Below are 15866 nucleotides of genomic sequence, written 5' to 3'. Positions count from 1 at the left end.
ATCTACACGTGGTGAGTATTTCTTTTATATTCCACACCAATAGAAGTCAGCAGTAATAAGAGAGGTATGCAGCTGTGAACAGAAGGGGCATTTATCCATCCTACAGAAGTGAGAGTAGGCTGAATACCAGTCAGAGCAGAGATCTATATAAAACTTCCTTTTCTTTAAGCTGTCAACATTATGAAAGGAGGAAAATGCAATTAAGAAAATACCTGCCGTTTAGATGAGCAAAATCTGCATTGCGTACTAAACCTCACCAACCTAAAGACTCACCTCTCATTGATTGCTTTGTTTTATTTTTCTTCTCAGGAAAATAATGTTGGAAACAAGCTAGCAAGTACCCAAACTGAATAAAAACACAGCCTGGAAGAATCTTAAGAGGTAGGCTGACAATTCTCATGCTCTGGGTTATAAATGATTGTGAAGCTGGGTAGGGAGAAGCATTACCTTTTCTTTAAAATTCTAATCAAGATACACAGTAAGTAAGAATAACACAGATCCTCACAGGTCCCACTAAATACCTACCTGGCAGCTTGATACTTCATTATTTATCATTGCCCATTTTTTATGGTAACAGTTGACATTAGATTATTACTGACCTGGTTGGTATTTGAATTTATTCCCCTGAGGTTAAAGACTTTGTAGTTTCGTGTTCTCAGTCCTTTTTAAAATTCATAATTTTAGAGCATGGAAAATATATTGTTCTATCAAGTTTATTTCTCTGACATTTATTCAGTGGAAAGTGTGATCCTAATATTAAAGGCATTTGATTTGAAGCCCAGGATACAAATAATTCTTTTTAACCGATCTTCCCTAAAACAAGTCATTTCATCACTGCAGTTCCTCTCGTTGGTGTCTTGGAAGTTAATATGTTGAACAGCATAATTATTTGAACCAGTATTTGTTTTTGAAGGATTTGTGGGTGATAATAGATGGACCAACCCAGTTGTGTCAGAAGGTATTAAGATTTCTGACCGCTAATGTTGTGGTGTTGGTCCTACACAGAGCCATAAATAATATTGTGTGAGAAGCGGTGACAGGCTTTTACTCCAGCTCTTCTCTTCTCTATAATCATGTTATATTAAATTTAAACATAATTGTCAAATTTCTTTGTGTGGGTAAGTTCTTTTTTGATGCCTCCTTCTATTAAAGTTGTAATATTCCTTTTAACTAGAGGGCTGCGTAAGAATTCGTACTTGCTAGGTGCGTTTCTCACATAATCGTAATCTCATTAATGTTGCCAGCGGAACTAATTGAGCTGTCACAATGAGGTTCGGTACCCAGTTGGAGAAGGATGGTGCGAGGCCAATGGAATTAAGCATATTCTGATGATGGGTAAAGCTGATGTGACTCATTAGTGAAGTGCTCCTAAAGCGTTATTCTCCGTGAAAATGCAGGTGTTTAGATTCTGTAAATATGAAGGTCAAATGCAAGAACTCTTTTGAAATTTCAGAAGCAAGTTGTTGACGGTTCAAGATACAATAAAAGTTTTCTCCTTTATCAGCACTGACATTGAAAGTACTGCCAAGTAGCACCTAGACACCATAAATCATTGATGAGAGTGGATAGTTTGAAAATATTACAAAGGAAATGCTCTAGGGCACAGGGCATGTAAAAAAGTCATTGTCTAGGGCCTGCCTTATTTAAAATGGTCATTCCAGTTCCCATTAATTCACATCTCTAATTAGGAAATGGATTGATCTCTTGCTTAAAGTTGGTAGTGACTGGCTGGTGTCCATGGCACATCAAAAGCGTGCATACAAATGAAATGTTAGAAGCGACCACTGTCGTATAAGTTTAACTATATATAAATTGAACGAAAGCTGGGGGCTGAGTTTCACAGGCAGAAACAAAATATATTTCAGACCTATGTTTGTACATGGGCTCTTGGTGCTTATGCCCTGGTTTGTGGTAGCAAACCACAATCAGCTGCGTTTTCAGTAGGCTTCCTTGTGAAGAAAAGAGAACTAAAAAAATGTTTTGGAAAAACAAAAGATGACTCCCTTGTCCTTGGTCACAACAGTATCTCTGCAGGCAGGTATAATTTCATCTGTGTCAGACCCAGTAACCATCCTGGGGAGAAATATCTAATGAAGAACCAGGTTGTGAAGCATGTGGCAAGTGTCTTTGTAGGGCAATTTTTGTGCACGGTGGTTCACTGAGTTGCTAGTTAGCATTGTATTCCAGGGGAAGTTTGTCCTTAGGATGAGACATAAACAATAATTAACACTTGTGCCTGTGAAGGAGCCACAGCTGCATTTCCAAGGGTTGGTATTAGTGCATAGGCTGGATTCCAATTAGCATAATTACACTCTGTCTTCCTAATTTTACTTTGTACTTTAAGATGGATAATTATTCTTAATCACTGTGCGTCCTAATGTGCTGTTAAATAGCAATGTCCACCTTCCCACGTTTGGGTGCATTTCAATGCAAACTGCATACGTAGTTTGCAGACTGTCTTGTGAGTCTTTTCTCATTGTAATTGCAACAACTACAATAAATTGCAATAACCTTAAGAGAAAACGTCTCAAAATGCAACAAAGTTCCATTGGCCAGCGTTCTAAAATGTCTATTTGTGTGTGTGTGTATAGAGAGATGGATAGACCCATCCAAACTCCTCAGCAGAGACACAAAGGCCTGTGGAGAAGAGTTAGAATGAGTTCCACTTGTGATACCATGAAATAATTCACTTGAATTTTCTTTCCTATTTTCTTCCCTGAATCTCTTTCTTGATAGTCTCAATCTTTATTTTTTTTTTTTTCTGCATAAATTCAGTGCTGCATACAGCAGCAGCTTGAGCACAAGAAAGTTCCCATGTGTGATCGTTTGCATTCTAAGACACGCCAAGGTGTTGTTTGTTCTCTTAGTCTGCACCCTTATCTACTTACTGCATCAGTTCATTTTAATTTTTCCCCATGCAAAGTTATTGTAGGTGCCTTCAAGGAGACGCTTTAAATAGCTGGGAATTTCAGACAAGTGCTTTAACAATGTCATTCTGAGGAATAATGCATTCCCTTGGATGGACAGGTTGGGGTTGTTTCTGAACATGGCATTAAGTCATGCGAAAGAAGTGAACTGAGAAACTCTTAGAGTAAATGTTTGAGATTTTCTTCATTTTGTTTTCCCTTTTTATTATGTTTGCTTAATGATTTCCATGTGGACCATCCTGAGAAATTGCTAGTGTTTTGGTGTGGGAAGAAATTTCCAAGGGAAAGGCAGATTCATCATGCACTTTCAATAGATCGATACTAGACTTATTAATCAGTTTTCTTCAGTAATAGGTTGACTCTTTTGGGAATCTTTCAGAATATATTTCAAACTGATGAGTCATTTTGACATTTCAGAAAATGCCTTCATTTAGAAATTACAGCTTTTCACATTCTAATTAACCCATCGTGTATCCATCTGTTGTAAAAGCACAGTATCTATTCAATTTTCAGCTAGATTTTGTGATGCTAATTGTTGTGTTACTGAAGTGTCCTGCAGGTGTTGTAACTTGTCTTAGCAAGGTTCTTTCTGGTTTTCTTCTTTTATTTTTTCTATGCTGAAGTATTAGTTCTACTGGTAGAGGTGGGGTGATTTTGTGGGTTGCGGACAGTGTTTTGAGATGTTAGTAATCTCCTCTGAAGATGAGTTTATTTCTGAGAAATCTCATGCTCCTGGAAGAAGAAATACTGGTGTTGCTGCTGAGCTTTTCCTGCTGGTAGGGAATGAGTTGTTTCAGGTGATTGTATTTATGGAGAAAGATCTTTTGTCTTATTTTTGGGGGGCTGTTTTAGATCTCAGCAAACTGACACTCATTTTAAGTTTGGCAACCAGTTAGTGCTGTGTGTGTGTGTGTGTAGATGTTTGATAACTTTATTATCCTAGTCTGAGGCAGATTTTCTCAATAAACATAGGCTTTATAAACTCAAATAGTAATTTTCATTGTATTGGTAAAGCTGTTGTTCTTCTAACAGCACGCATATGCCTAAATTGTCATTACAAACTTAAAATTACAGATATGGGAGCATATTTTGCACTGACTCATATAATTTCAAAGTTCATTCAATACATTATTTGCTTCTAAAAGACACGTAAAATAAGTACTAGTGCTGCTACCCCATAGATAAGAAAACAAATGCAGAAAGAGTAAATGACTCCTTTCAGGTCAGACAAAACGCACCCAAGGTTCCTGGATTCTTATCCTGGCACTTCTTGCCGTGATATATCAGATATATAAGGTCTAGATATATCCTGATATATCAGGATATATAAGATATATCCTCTTACTCATCATCTCTTTTATTCTCATCCTCTGATAATGAAAAGTTGTCTGGTTGGTGAAGTTCTTGTTTGGAGCGAATCGTCACGTCGTGGCATTCTCAAGTACGTACAAGATCAGGACTTCAGTCTTTCACACTCTTTTCCCAGGCTGAGTGAGCTCACTGAGGGGTGTTTATGAAATAATTATGCACCTTTTCTGTTGCTGAACCAGCTGCAGGGCGAGGAGATAGACGGTAGGAAGGTGACATTGAGGTTGGCAGACAGGTTCAATGATGACGTGCACAGGGGATTTCCAGCCTCTGTATGAAAGAGGATTTCCAGAATAACTACAGGGTATCTCACAACTACTGGCAAATGCAGCTAATGTCTGGGTAAGTCAGCCAGGGAAATTTATTCTCTCTCTGTTACAGAAACTGAGTGTAGGCGGACCATAATCCTCTCCATTTGGTATTGCATTGATCTTTGCTATCAGAGTTTGGGGATAGAGGGCACTCTATAATGAAAAAGAGGGGGAAAGCAAAGATTGTATCTTTGTGTCTGATCCAGTCATTTGGAGGCTCTGTGTCTGCTCGGATTATGGAGGAAAATTAGAGTCTGATTCTTTCTGCCTCCATACGTGGGCATAAGCCAGAGTTCTCTCAGTGCAAGTTGCCAGCCCATCTCTAGCTACCAGAAGCAGTGCCCGTGAACCTTCTGCAACTACCAAGCTTCTTCCAGGCAGCTTCAATATCAGAAGAATTCAAAGACTACAGACTTGGCTCAGCCCTGATAGGTACTCTGGGGTGAATCATTCTATGCCATGCCAGTAGACCAAGTCCCCAGCAGAAAATGAACCTGTTGCTGTGATTCTAATTAAGTTCTCGATTTAATGGCAGTAATTTTATTTTCATGGTGGCAGTCATTGTCCCAGCTAGGTAGAATAATGCAATTGTTTTTTCTTAAAGCCTCATTTATGATGTATCCTCTGTTGAATCTTAAGCAACAAAAAGAAGAAGAAGCCTATAGCTATTTCAAAATTATGGTGTTTGTATGATTAAAAATGTCAGGATATCTTGCTTGAGACTAGTGACTGGGAATTGCTAGTAGAAGAAAATGAACACACATAAACTTAAAATACATTCTGAATTGATTCCTCTTCATTCCGAGAGGGTCTTCTCTTTTTTAATTGTTGGTTTAAACACCTGGAAGTTCAAGTTCTCATAAAATTAAAAACAGGTAAACAGAATCTTTAAGGAAATTAAGCAGCTTGGGATGCGATATGTTTAATTACACCAGTATAAAGCCAGAACAACTCCACAGAAGATAATTAAAAGCAACTGAAACAAGCTGACTGATCTCCTTAATAACCTAACGGGCTGTGTTGTTAAAGTATTCTTTCAGTTACTTCAATTTCATATGCTTTTGAAAATTATCTTTAAGCTGGAGAGATATAAGAACATCTAGCCTTAGTTACTTTCCCTTTCAACTTCTAAGGGTTTAGCTCTCCACAGCTAGACCAGAACTGGGTTAGGTATCCTCACACCGCAGTGCGTGTTGTATTATAGACTTGAGAGCCTGGCAAATTTATTTGCAAATCCCGTCCTGCTAGCAAATGAATCTCCTGAATCATTATAAGCCACTGTTTGTTATCAAAATGTTGGTGAAGGAAAAGAGTGGTGCTGCCTGGCAGGTCCGCGGTACAGGGCAGATGCATGGAAAGGAATTTGGGGTGTATCAGGTGTGAATAAGTACGTTGGGAGGCATATTGAACTTGATTCCGTGGAAGGCAATTTTTTGTGTCCCCCTGTTACCTGCACGGCTCATAGATGGATTCAAATAGGGAAAGTTACTTATCCAGCAGCACTGAGGGGTTTGGATGGTCTGTCAGCTTTTTGCCAGGTTTTAGTCCCTTTTGTCCTTCTTTTGCTCTGCATTAACTGGAAGTGTCCACTATTGTTCCCTGCACCTACTTACCTCTATGAATCCTTTGAAATAAGGGACCAGTACGAAGTTATGAGGCCCTGAGCTTTCAAATCCTTTATTCATTGAACATCGGCTGACTCCTGTGATAGCTCAACTTAAAAACTGTTAGATTGACCCTGAATTTTGGAAAGAAATGTGTATTTATAGTCCCCTCATAGTTATGAATAATAATTTAGACTGACCTGCTGTGTACTTCTTCATGTATTAAACATATGTAGTCCCTTGAGGAGCATTTAGGAAATAAGGGTTACATTCATCCAGTGGTGTCTTTTGTGTATCAAGCATGAAATATTTAAAGTAAAATAACTGTAAGGATGGAGGATGCATTTTGAATGGAGGTGAGATGAAAATACGTGAAGCGGGAAAAGCATTACACTGCAACGTGCTGCTGGCTTTAATAATAATAAAATAAATAAATGTAAAGAAGTATATTCTGTTAGGAATTTGCACTCATGTTCTGAAAGGTTTCCAAGTTCTGGACATGTTTAGATCATGTACGCTCATATCCATAATTTGTATGGATAGCAGTGCAGAGATTTGCAGTTTGCAGTGCTCTGTTATAACCAGCTGAAAGTGTCTCCAACAATGTATTGCCCTGAAGTGCAGTTCAGAAAAACAACAAAGAACAAATCATAGTCAGAACAGAGACCAAGATATTAAAGTCATAATTCAGCTCCAAAGTTGACAGAGTAAGATGAGAGAGTGAAACTGTGGCACCATTAGCATGTAACAGGAGCCCTTATGTGTGTTTGAACGTACTCTGCTGAAAAGAATTGCCTGTCCTTACAGCAGCGTCTTATTATCCTTTTGGTCCTCTGCAGCATCAGGGAGCGTTAAACAAAAGAGCAGGTTTGGGTATCCAAAAAAATAAAAATAAAAAAATAAAGTGGCTTTGATCTAGGCTGATATAGTGCCAGGAGCTATAGAGGTCTTCTTTAAAAGTTCAAAGCTCCTTAAACCTTATTTTCTGCCCTCACAAATAAATGAAATATTGACAAAATCCCTTGAGCTGGCTGCTGTGAGGTGCCGGCTGAAGAAGCTGATCTACATCCCAGGCTGCCTTCCTGGCAGAGCCCAAGCCTTCCGATGGATCTGCTCGCCCAGTTCCCCATCGGTGGGCAGGGCTCGCAGAAGGACGGGCCAGGTGTCCTGATCTTCCTGACAGCTCCTTAGCAAAATTTCAGTTATCTCCTACAAATTGCTGCCGCTCCTGGACTGGTTGAAGGAAATCCCCGTTTCCAGGTTAGAATTGGAAGGGCTGAGGGGTGTTGCCTGATTTCTGCCTTGCCACAGCAGCTCTGTCTGCAGCACGATGGGCCAGTGGAACACACTTCGGGGTTGTAGAGCCCTTCTGGTTTGGTTGCTGGTTCAGCTCCTGTTCATAACAGCATCAATTTAAAATCCTTCTAATGCAATAGTGTCTCAGCAGAAGCAGCTAAACAAGTCAGTGCCCAGCAGACGGATACACATGCTGCATTCAACCCATGAATAAGGAAACCACCGTGATGGCAAGACTGTTCCTGTTGGCCAAGACTGTCCCTATTGGCCTGATACCTACAGCAAGAGGTGGGGCAGCTCGGAACTGGCCGTGAAGAACAACCTCATACTCCAACAGAGCATCCCACGGGGTTTGTGCTGCAGACAGCCTCTAACTGCCTTCCTGCTGGGGGATTTCTGCCAGGGAACTGCAGCGAGGTAGGGCTGGTTTGCTACCTCCAAGCAAAGGGTAGCGGAGGAGTTAAAAATAGTGGTAGAAAATTGCAGGTAGCGAGGGCTGGCACAGCTGCTTGCTGCTCAGTGCTGGTGTTGATGACAAGTGCAGAATTTGCTGGCTCTCTCCTGCAATGCCAACGATTTCCAGCACTAACTCAACCTTCCCTTTTTGTTTTAAAAGTGGTCTTTTTGCCAAGTTGCCGTGGATGCTTTCTACTTGGCGTACAGCTGGAAATAATTCAAGAGCTGGAAAAGATCTTCATCTTTTTCAGTACTGGGATCTTTGCCCAGAAGTAACATTGAAAGTTTGACCGGGGAACCTTTCTTATTGCAATTACAGCTATTACTTCGGAGTGCGGTGTCCATGTGAGATGTGCCATTTCTCTGGCTTCCCCTGCTGACTGACAGGTTTGGACAGATGTTTCTGCAGACACCGCTGCTGCTGCTGGCAATTATAATCTTTTCAGCTGCCTCTGAAAGACTTTCCTCTAATTCATGCCCTACCTGCGTGAGCCTATCAGACCTGATATCCCTCCCACGCCTCTTGCCACTGCTACAGTCGTGTAGTCAGTGTTGCTACTACAAACACATTTCAGTGTCTTTTAGTTATAAATATAAAGACGTTGCCTGAGTCACGGCACATTACAAATTAAGTGGTGCTTCTGGATGGAGATTCCAATGGCTTCAGGTGCCCATTAATAATTAAGTTTGTGGTTTTATTATTCTGCTGTTCTGCGGGCAGGGCTTTTTTATATATGGCCAATAATATATTTGTTGTCAGAGGCTGAAAATAATAAAATCTGTCCTTGGAATGGCAATTTCCTCTTCGTTTGCATCTGATCTCACCTCATCTTAAAGGTTCTGGGTAGAGAGGAAAATAATTTATTCAGTGATTGTCATGGAAGGATAGTGAGTAATCCTGTTGATTGTAAATTAATGGTCGTATTATTTGTGAGGACAATTTGACAATCGTTTGCTCATTTTTATTACAGAACTTCCACAGTATCTTACAACTTTTTTCTTAGACATCTGTGCTTGCAGGTGCATGTTTGGATATTAAGAGTGCTGTAGCTTATGTGCCTCCAGTACTGGCCTGATGGGACTCTGCAGCATGTCCCAGCCAAATAAAATGTCCACGTGTGGGTTGTTGTTCATTAGCTGTGTGGTACCAAAACTGACTTGGCTATACATTAGATATAAAGGGATAGGTGTTGGCTGTCCTCTCTCAGTACAGACTGGGCACAGACTAGATTCTTGGAATTTACCTAATGTTGGGTAGAGAAGGGTGTTAAATTTCCAGGTAACATTCGAGCAACATCTTCAAAAGAGGTGACATAAGGGTGACGATCAATTCAAGTATTTGGAGATTGGAGAGCATCCTTCTGTGCTGTGTTGACATGCAACTCTCTTGGGACTTGTCAGTAACTTGGCTGAAGTTTTCAACTCCTTCAGATTTTACCTGGATAGCAGCAGTGACAGGTGACTTTATCAAAGGGCCATGATTCAAGACCTTGTTTAGCTGCAGATCGAGTTCCTCAGGCTCTGTCTTAGGTTCCTGTGCTCCTACGTGTCAAATTATCTGTCAGCTTGGAATAAATTTCCATTTTTATGCTGGCCAATCTCAGATAAGTTTTTCCACCCTTTTAGTAGTTTTTCTCAGCTCTCCACAAAGTCATCTCTTCACAGCAGTAAATAGAAGCGACAGCAGTATGTCTTGGTATTACAACACTGCACATATCCTGGGCTAAACAGGAGGAGAATGAGGTAGGGAAGTTGTAGTACAGGTGTATAGATACAAAACCTATTAATCTCCTAAAGCAATTCACCATTCCTTCATGATACCTGTCTACGTTGTAATCAGATAGCACTTGTGCTTTAAGATAATGAGTATCAGATACCGGCCGATAACAAAATGAAAGTACAGTAAAAAGGAAAATAAAACCATCAGGAGATATTCTAGTTTAAAATGAAAATGCCAAATATCGGTGATAAAAGGCAAAGTAAGTATTATAACTTCTGTGGGCTCAGTCCTATCAGGTGCTCTGCGAACTTGGGCGTTGTTTTAGAACAGATTAATTGTGCTGATACTCCTTTAAACACTGGCAACAACAGTCCTCCATCACATCCCATTGTCTGTGCTGCCTTCCAGACGTGGTTTCATGTGAAAATACGCAGCAGAGGTTTCAGCTAACTACTGCGGGTACTAATTGCAAAGCAGGTGCGGGAGCAAAGGCTGTACCAGGCTACAGGAGCCGGTCTTAGGGCTAAAAAAAGGCAAATGAATTAGGTCTTAGGGCAGGCAGGAGCCTAAGCAGATTAATGTAGCAGTGCAAGCTCTGGAGCAGCAGCACATCCAAAGTGACCTGATTTACAGAGCCATGGATGGTGCTGGGGAGATTAAACGAGTTCTCCTACATCCATAAATGCCAGTAACAGACCGGGATTTACAGCCCTGCCACTGTGCTCCTCGTCCTGTCCTCTGCTGCCAGAACATCCCTGCATCTCGGGTAATTTCTCTCCGTATACATACGACAGTCCATGTTTTAGGGTGCTCGAAAGCCAGAATCCGTTCTGATCAGACTTCTTCAACGTGTTAAAGGAAAACTCCACATCTGAGCAACCCCATATTCTGTCATATCCAAATGTTAACGCTGTGACTTGAATGTATGTGTTTTTATTAAGTCCAACGTATCAACAACATTAATTGTACGTATCCCTTTACTGTTGATGCATTCCTAGTGTGAAAAAAAAAAACAACAGGGAAACTGCTTTGCAATCCTAGTTAACTATTTTCCTGTCCAAGTCTGCTTAATCCTTGGCAAATTGCAGAAGAAGTGGTAGGGCTGATGAGTGCAATTTATCAAAAAGCTAACAATGCTGTAAGTACGGAGCTGGCCCGTTGACCTGTGAGTACGGCAACTTCAACCTCTGATGGAAAAAGGGAAGTGCTTGGGATCAGGGTTAAACGCCAGCTGCCTTGGTGAGGTAATCCAGTCTACATTAAGCGTTCATTTTGGGCCAGCTCAGTGTGTGCTCAGTGGCACAGCAGGGGGAAAGCAGTGTCCTGACAGCGCCCTTCCCTATGTGTTTGTCACCCACTCTAAATCAAACTTTTCCCTAAACCCCCAAATTCCCCTCTTTTGACCACACTTGCCTCTGCAGAGGGGTTGCAATGAACACTCTTTGCTGCCAAAGAAACCGAAGAAATTGAAGCACAGGCAATGCTGTTAGCCATGGGAAAAGGAGTCTGCTTCTTTTCTTTGCATTGTTACAGATGTTTCATAATGCCCAGAGGGTTCTGTACAGCCACCTGGAAATGTTTGGCAAGATCAGCTCCAACGTTTGGTTTCTTTCTCTGATCCATTAAAGAAGAAAACCTTCCCCGGCTCGCTCAGACGACTGACACTGCCTGGATGATGATCGCATGCAGGCATAAGACACTCTACAGCACTGTTATCATGACAGCATATTGAGGATTGTGTTAGTTTTAGGATTATCCTCATTTACTTACCAGTACAGCAGAAGAATGTGAGGGTATTTGTTGTATCAGTGGGGCTTGCCACCAACAAATGATCCACGTTCATTGTGATCAACCTGAAGTGGCTTTTTTTTAAATGCACTGGACCTGCATTTAGGAGGGGGAGAATCCATTGGGAACTTTTTCATTGCTAGATAATTTAAACATAGACTGTTCAGGTAGGAAACAGATAACATTTTTCTTTTTGTATCATTCCTTACAGTGGTTAGGTTTTACAGCACACTGTTGCTTTCTTTGATTGGGATTTTACATCCCGATAATACAAGCTTCATTTTTTAAGCAAAATTTCTCTCTAAGCCAATATTTCCCCTAGGGAAATTTCAGCCCTTTGGCTGGATGATAATGTGATTGCAGATGTTCTATATTTTTATTTTTTAAACAGGTTACTAAGGTGGCTGAATGTGATACTGAGATTTAGCAGTTGTTATTAAGACTTTTGTTCCTGCGTATCCGAGATGGGAATTTCATTTTAATCACCGCACGTTAGAGTTATGAGGTTCAGGTAAAATAATAAGTATTTGCAATTATGCGGCTGGAGCCTCCTGAGGGATCTAAAATCCACCTCAGACTATTATCGGGTAAATATACTTCCCAGTTCTCAGCTTGCAGGATCCTCTCGGAAGGAAATCGGGTGCTTCTGCAGTCCTTTGCCAGCCCCAAGGGAGCTGATGATTTACACAGATGCAAGGGGATCTGTGTAACCTTCCCAGCGCCTGCTCACTCGTGTAAGTTTCAGGAAAAATCTGGTCTTTGAGGTGGAAGTTGGTCTTGTGATGGCCAAATGAGTTACGTCCTGCTGTGAGCAGAGCCCAGTAATACAGAACTGCTCAAAACCTTGGCTACAAGAATATTTTTTTTCTCCTTTTTTTTTTCTTCTTTTTTTTTCTCATTTTGCATAATGACACAGACAATTAAGACCACTCTGCTGACCAGGGGAAGAAGAGGTGGAACTATAACTGCATTTCTTGTGTTTGGGAAGGAGCAATGAGCACCACGTCTTCTTTGGGTTGGGAGCTTGTAATTCTGTTAGCATTTTAGATGAACTCTGGAACTTCTACAGATTTGCATTCCTGCATGCACACACTCGCACGTAAATGCTAAAATATCTTCTATTTTCAGCGCCAGAGAGCTCACCTCCGGTAAGCAAAGCACTGGGGAACAGAGGCACCACTTAGAATAGATTAAATTCCAGCCACAAAGAAACATCATTTGGATTTTTCTTGCAGGAGACACTTTGCTCTGTTTCTTCAAACCCCAGAGTATGAATAAAACTCGTATTATTGAGGCAAATAGCTCAGGGAGTTTCAAATAAGGATTATACAATTATATGAATAAGAATAGGTAGGATGAAAAGAGAAGGGCCATCAAGCTGTCTGCGCCCGCTTATAAATTCATCAGCAGTATGCAGGTAAGGTAAAAACCCTCTAAGTGTTGCCATCAGGGAGAAGATCCCTGCATGAGCAGAGACATCTCTTGCAGCAGTGACTTTGGACGTATTTCTAGGCTGCTACCTAGAGATGTTTTGAACAGACCCCATTTTCAGGAGGTGGTTGTTTTGCTCTTTCTGACACTCGTATTCCTTTATTATGTTTAAAAAATGATGCCACAAATAGCTAAATGCTTTTGATTACCTGTCACCTATGGAAGAAGCGTATTGCCAATCACCTGGGACTATCTGAGCTCAGAATAGGTTGGTTTTATTCCTAAATGGTGAGTTCTGCCTTATATGTAATTATTCCCTAGCATCAGAAGCAAAGGGAACGTGGACCCCTACACTCTTAGCACCATGCAAGTGTTTAGGTGTGCTGCAAGATCTGGAGGAACACTTTCTGTCTCTAAGTTTAACTTTAGTCTTACCTGAAGTGCCTAGCTTAGTGAAATAGCAGGCTGCTCTTCTGAGGCAGGCGATGGGTATGCAAAGCTCTGTGTGCTATTCACAGTAAAAGCATGTCTTGGATGTCTGAAATCACCTTCTAGAAGTGTCTCATTCTTTGCACTGGCTCTGGAGAGAACGAAGGAGACCGAATATCCAGCTGAAGCTGTAGTTTGTCGACACACAGGCTTTGTTGGCTCTGCTTGCTTGCACAGTTCCATGCTGGTGCCTTGCAGCTCCTTCCCAGCTCTGCTCCGTCTCCTGCTTGTGCCAGCATACAGGATACAGGAACATGGCAAAGTGTCTTTTTAGGACATTGCCCAAATGTGCCTGGCATCACACAGTTCTGTTTTCTTCGTCAAAGAAGATGGAGGCTTGTATGGAAACAAACCTGTAGATTGATGGGCGCTTCACAGACACCAGCAGCGTGTCCACTGAGCCCAGTCAGAGCCTTATAGCGCAAAAATAGTCTCATGCCCCTAAAATGGGGATGCTTCCCAAATAAAAGGGGATACGTTTCCATTAGATTATGTCATTGTAGGAGCTGTGGCACACGGATGAACAGTTTTGATTCTTTCCAGTAGGAAGAATTGATGCACATACACACTCATGTGAGAGTGACATCGCTCCCGCTGTGTTTTGTGAAATGGCTGTTACTGAGAGCATAAACCCAGGGTAGCTCCAGATAAATCTTTATCTGAGTTAGCAACAAAGAGTTTCTCTCTTTGTCTCATTTCATAGCCCATTGACCGGTATTCCCATGCAACCGTCTTTTAATAGAAAAGAAAAATTTCCTCCTAGGCAAGGGGAAAATAAATGAAAAGATTATTTGCTTGGACAGATCATCTGGAGCAGGGAAATCAGTTGGGATCATTTATTCAGCAAAAGAAGCAGGGGAACCAATGAGGAGAAATGACTTATAGCTCAGGAGAAGTATCACACCCTGCTTGCCAAAATGCTTTTTGTACAGACACCTCTGCTTTTGTTTTTTGTGGCTGTGATACGGAAATAAACTTGGTTGCCTTTATAACAGCCAGCTCTGTTGTTGTCACCTAGCGGAACTTCTGCGTACGTCAGGGTTGCTGGAGGGGTGTCTCCACTCCTGAATTCTTCTCCGATTGAAGCTGAGGGACGGTGTGTGCTTTATCTGGGAATAACAGTCGCCACCGATCTAGCTGATCTGTGCATCCTGTAGCACCAAGACTGCCTCTCACCAGCTGGGGGGTGCCAGGTACTGCTGGAAATTTCCCTTTCCTTTAAGATCTTTTCAGCACCCCTCATCACAACAAGCCGATGTGACTGGTTAGATTAGCAGTGCACTGACTTTTTTTTTTCCTCCAGAACAAGCTTAGAGGAAACGAGTATGATACATGGTTAAATCGCATCGTTTCGAGCAGCACCTGCAGAAATAATCATGGAGCGTGTGCCCAAAAGCAGGCTGGCAGAAAACCTGCAGAGAATTTCCACTCCCAAGCAGTGACCAACCCCAGATGAAATCTGCAAAGTGCGTTCTGCATTCTCCTGTGAGAGCTACTGTACGTACAGCCACATAAAACTGGCAGTCCATATTTTGTTAGGCGGGCACTGGTGTGATCTCTCACTGCCGTATAAGTCCCCATCATTCTGCAAATGGGAAGGTAGCTCTGTATGATCTGTATTTTGTTATGCTACGACATCCTTCAGCATTGAATCCAAGCAGAAGTGATTCATTTGTTCTTCATTGTGGTTAAGCCCCTTCTAGGGTTGTACCGTGGTATTAGAAAATATATAGATATGGATATACGGATGTGTAATGCCACTGTTTGGGCAGGAAGGAGATGGATGCAGACTGGTAAGCAAGGGGGTTTAGAGGCTGGTGTTCTCTAGCAGGTGTTTGCTACAACACCAAGTTTCAGATTCCTCTGGGAAGCTCTGTGGCTTTTTTAAAGGGAGTTTAGCAAAACCTACTTTCACCTTCCAGCCTGTATTGGGTAGCTAAGCCACTAAACACCTCCTGTTGGTCCCCAGGAGCCAAAATCTGGAACCTGATGGCGGTGCTTTGTGGTCCAGTAATAGAGAAATGAGTCTGCTGATGAGTGGAAAGCAGTTATCCCAGAATCACAGAATGTTAGGGAGAAAAAAAAAAAAAGGACCTGTGCATGCAGTACTGTCCTCATCACTTTAATTGTTAAAAGAAGTCCCAAGGATGTTGTCCCGCCATCAGCTCTCAGAAGCAGTGCTCCGACTGAAGTTACGTAGCTGATGGCTGTATTGAAAATGTTTCTTTGCCAGATCTTAATTGTGTTAGGTTATTTGGGTTTGACTTGGCTTTGCAAGAAACATGACAAATGAATCGTACCTGCTTGAAGGGGCTGTCTCACAGCCAGGATTGCCATTTTTTGGTAACTTCATTATTGCAGAAGCTAGTCCGAAAGCCAAAGCACGCTGACCTACAGCATACGAAACATTAATAGGCTATTTAATTCGTGTACTTGAGATAAGCTATGAGATAAACACAAAATGAGTATTATGCTT

The 15866-nt window shown here is 41.5% G+C and overlaps 1 long non-coding RNA gene across 1 annotated transcript; it reads left to right on the top strand.

The window, feature by feature from the left end:
- Positions 1–294: 294 nt before the first annotated feature.
- Positions 295–15057, top strand: LOC137863774 (uncharacterized). The gene is made up of 3 exons (XR_011101134.1): positions 295–381; positions 14409–14583; positions 14694–15057. It is a non-coding gene; the product is annotated as an uncharacterized lncRNA (long non-coding RNA).
- Positions 15058–15866: the final 809 nt, after the last annotated feature.

This window comes from Anas acuta, chromosome 13 (genome assembly GCF_963932015.1).
Source record: "Anas acuta chromosome 13, bAnaAcu1.1, whole genome shotgun sequence".
Taxonomy (NCBI): domain Eukaryota; kingdom Metazoa; phylum Chordata; class Aves; order Anseriformes; family Anatidae; genus Anas; species Anas acuta.
This window is presented reverse-complemented; position numbering and strand designations above follow the sequence as displayed.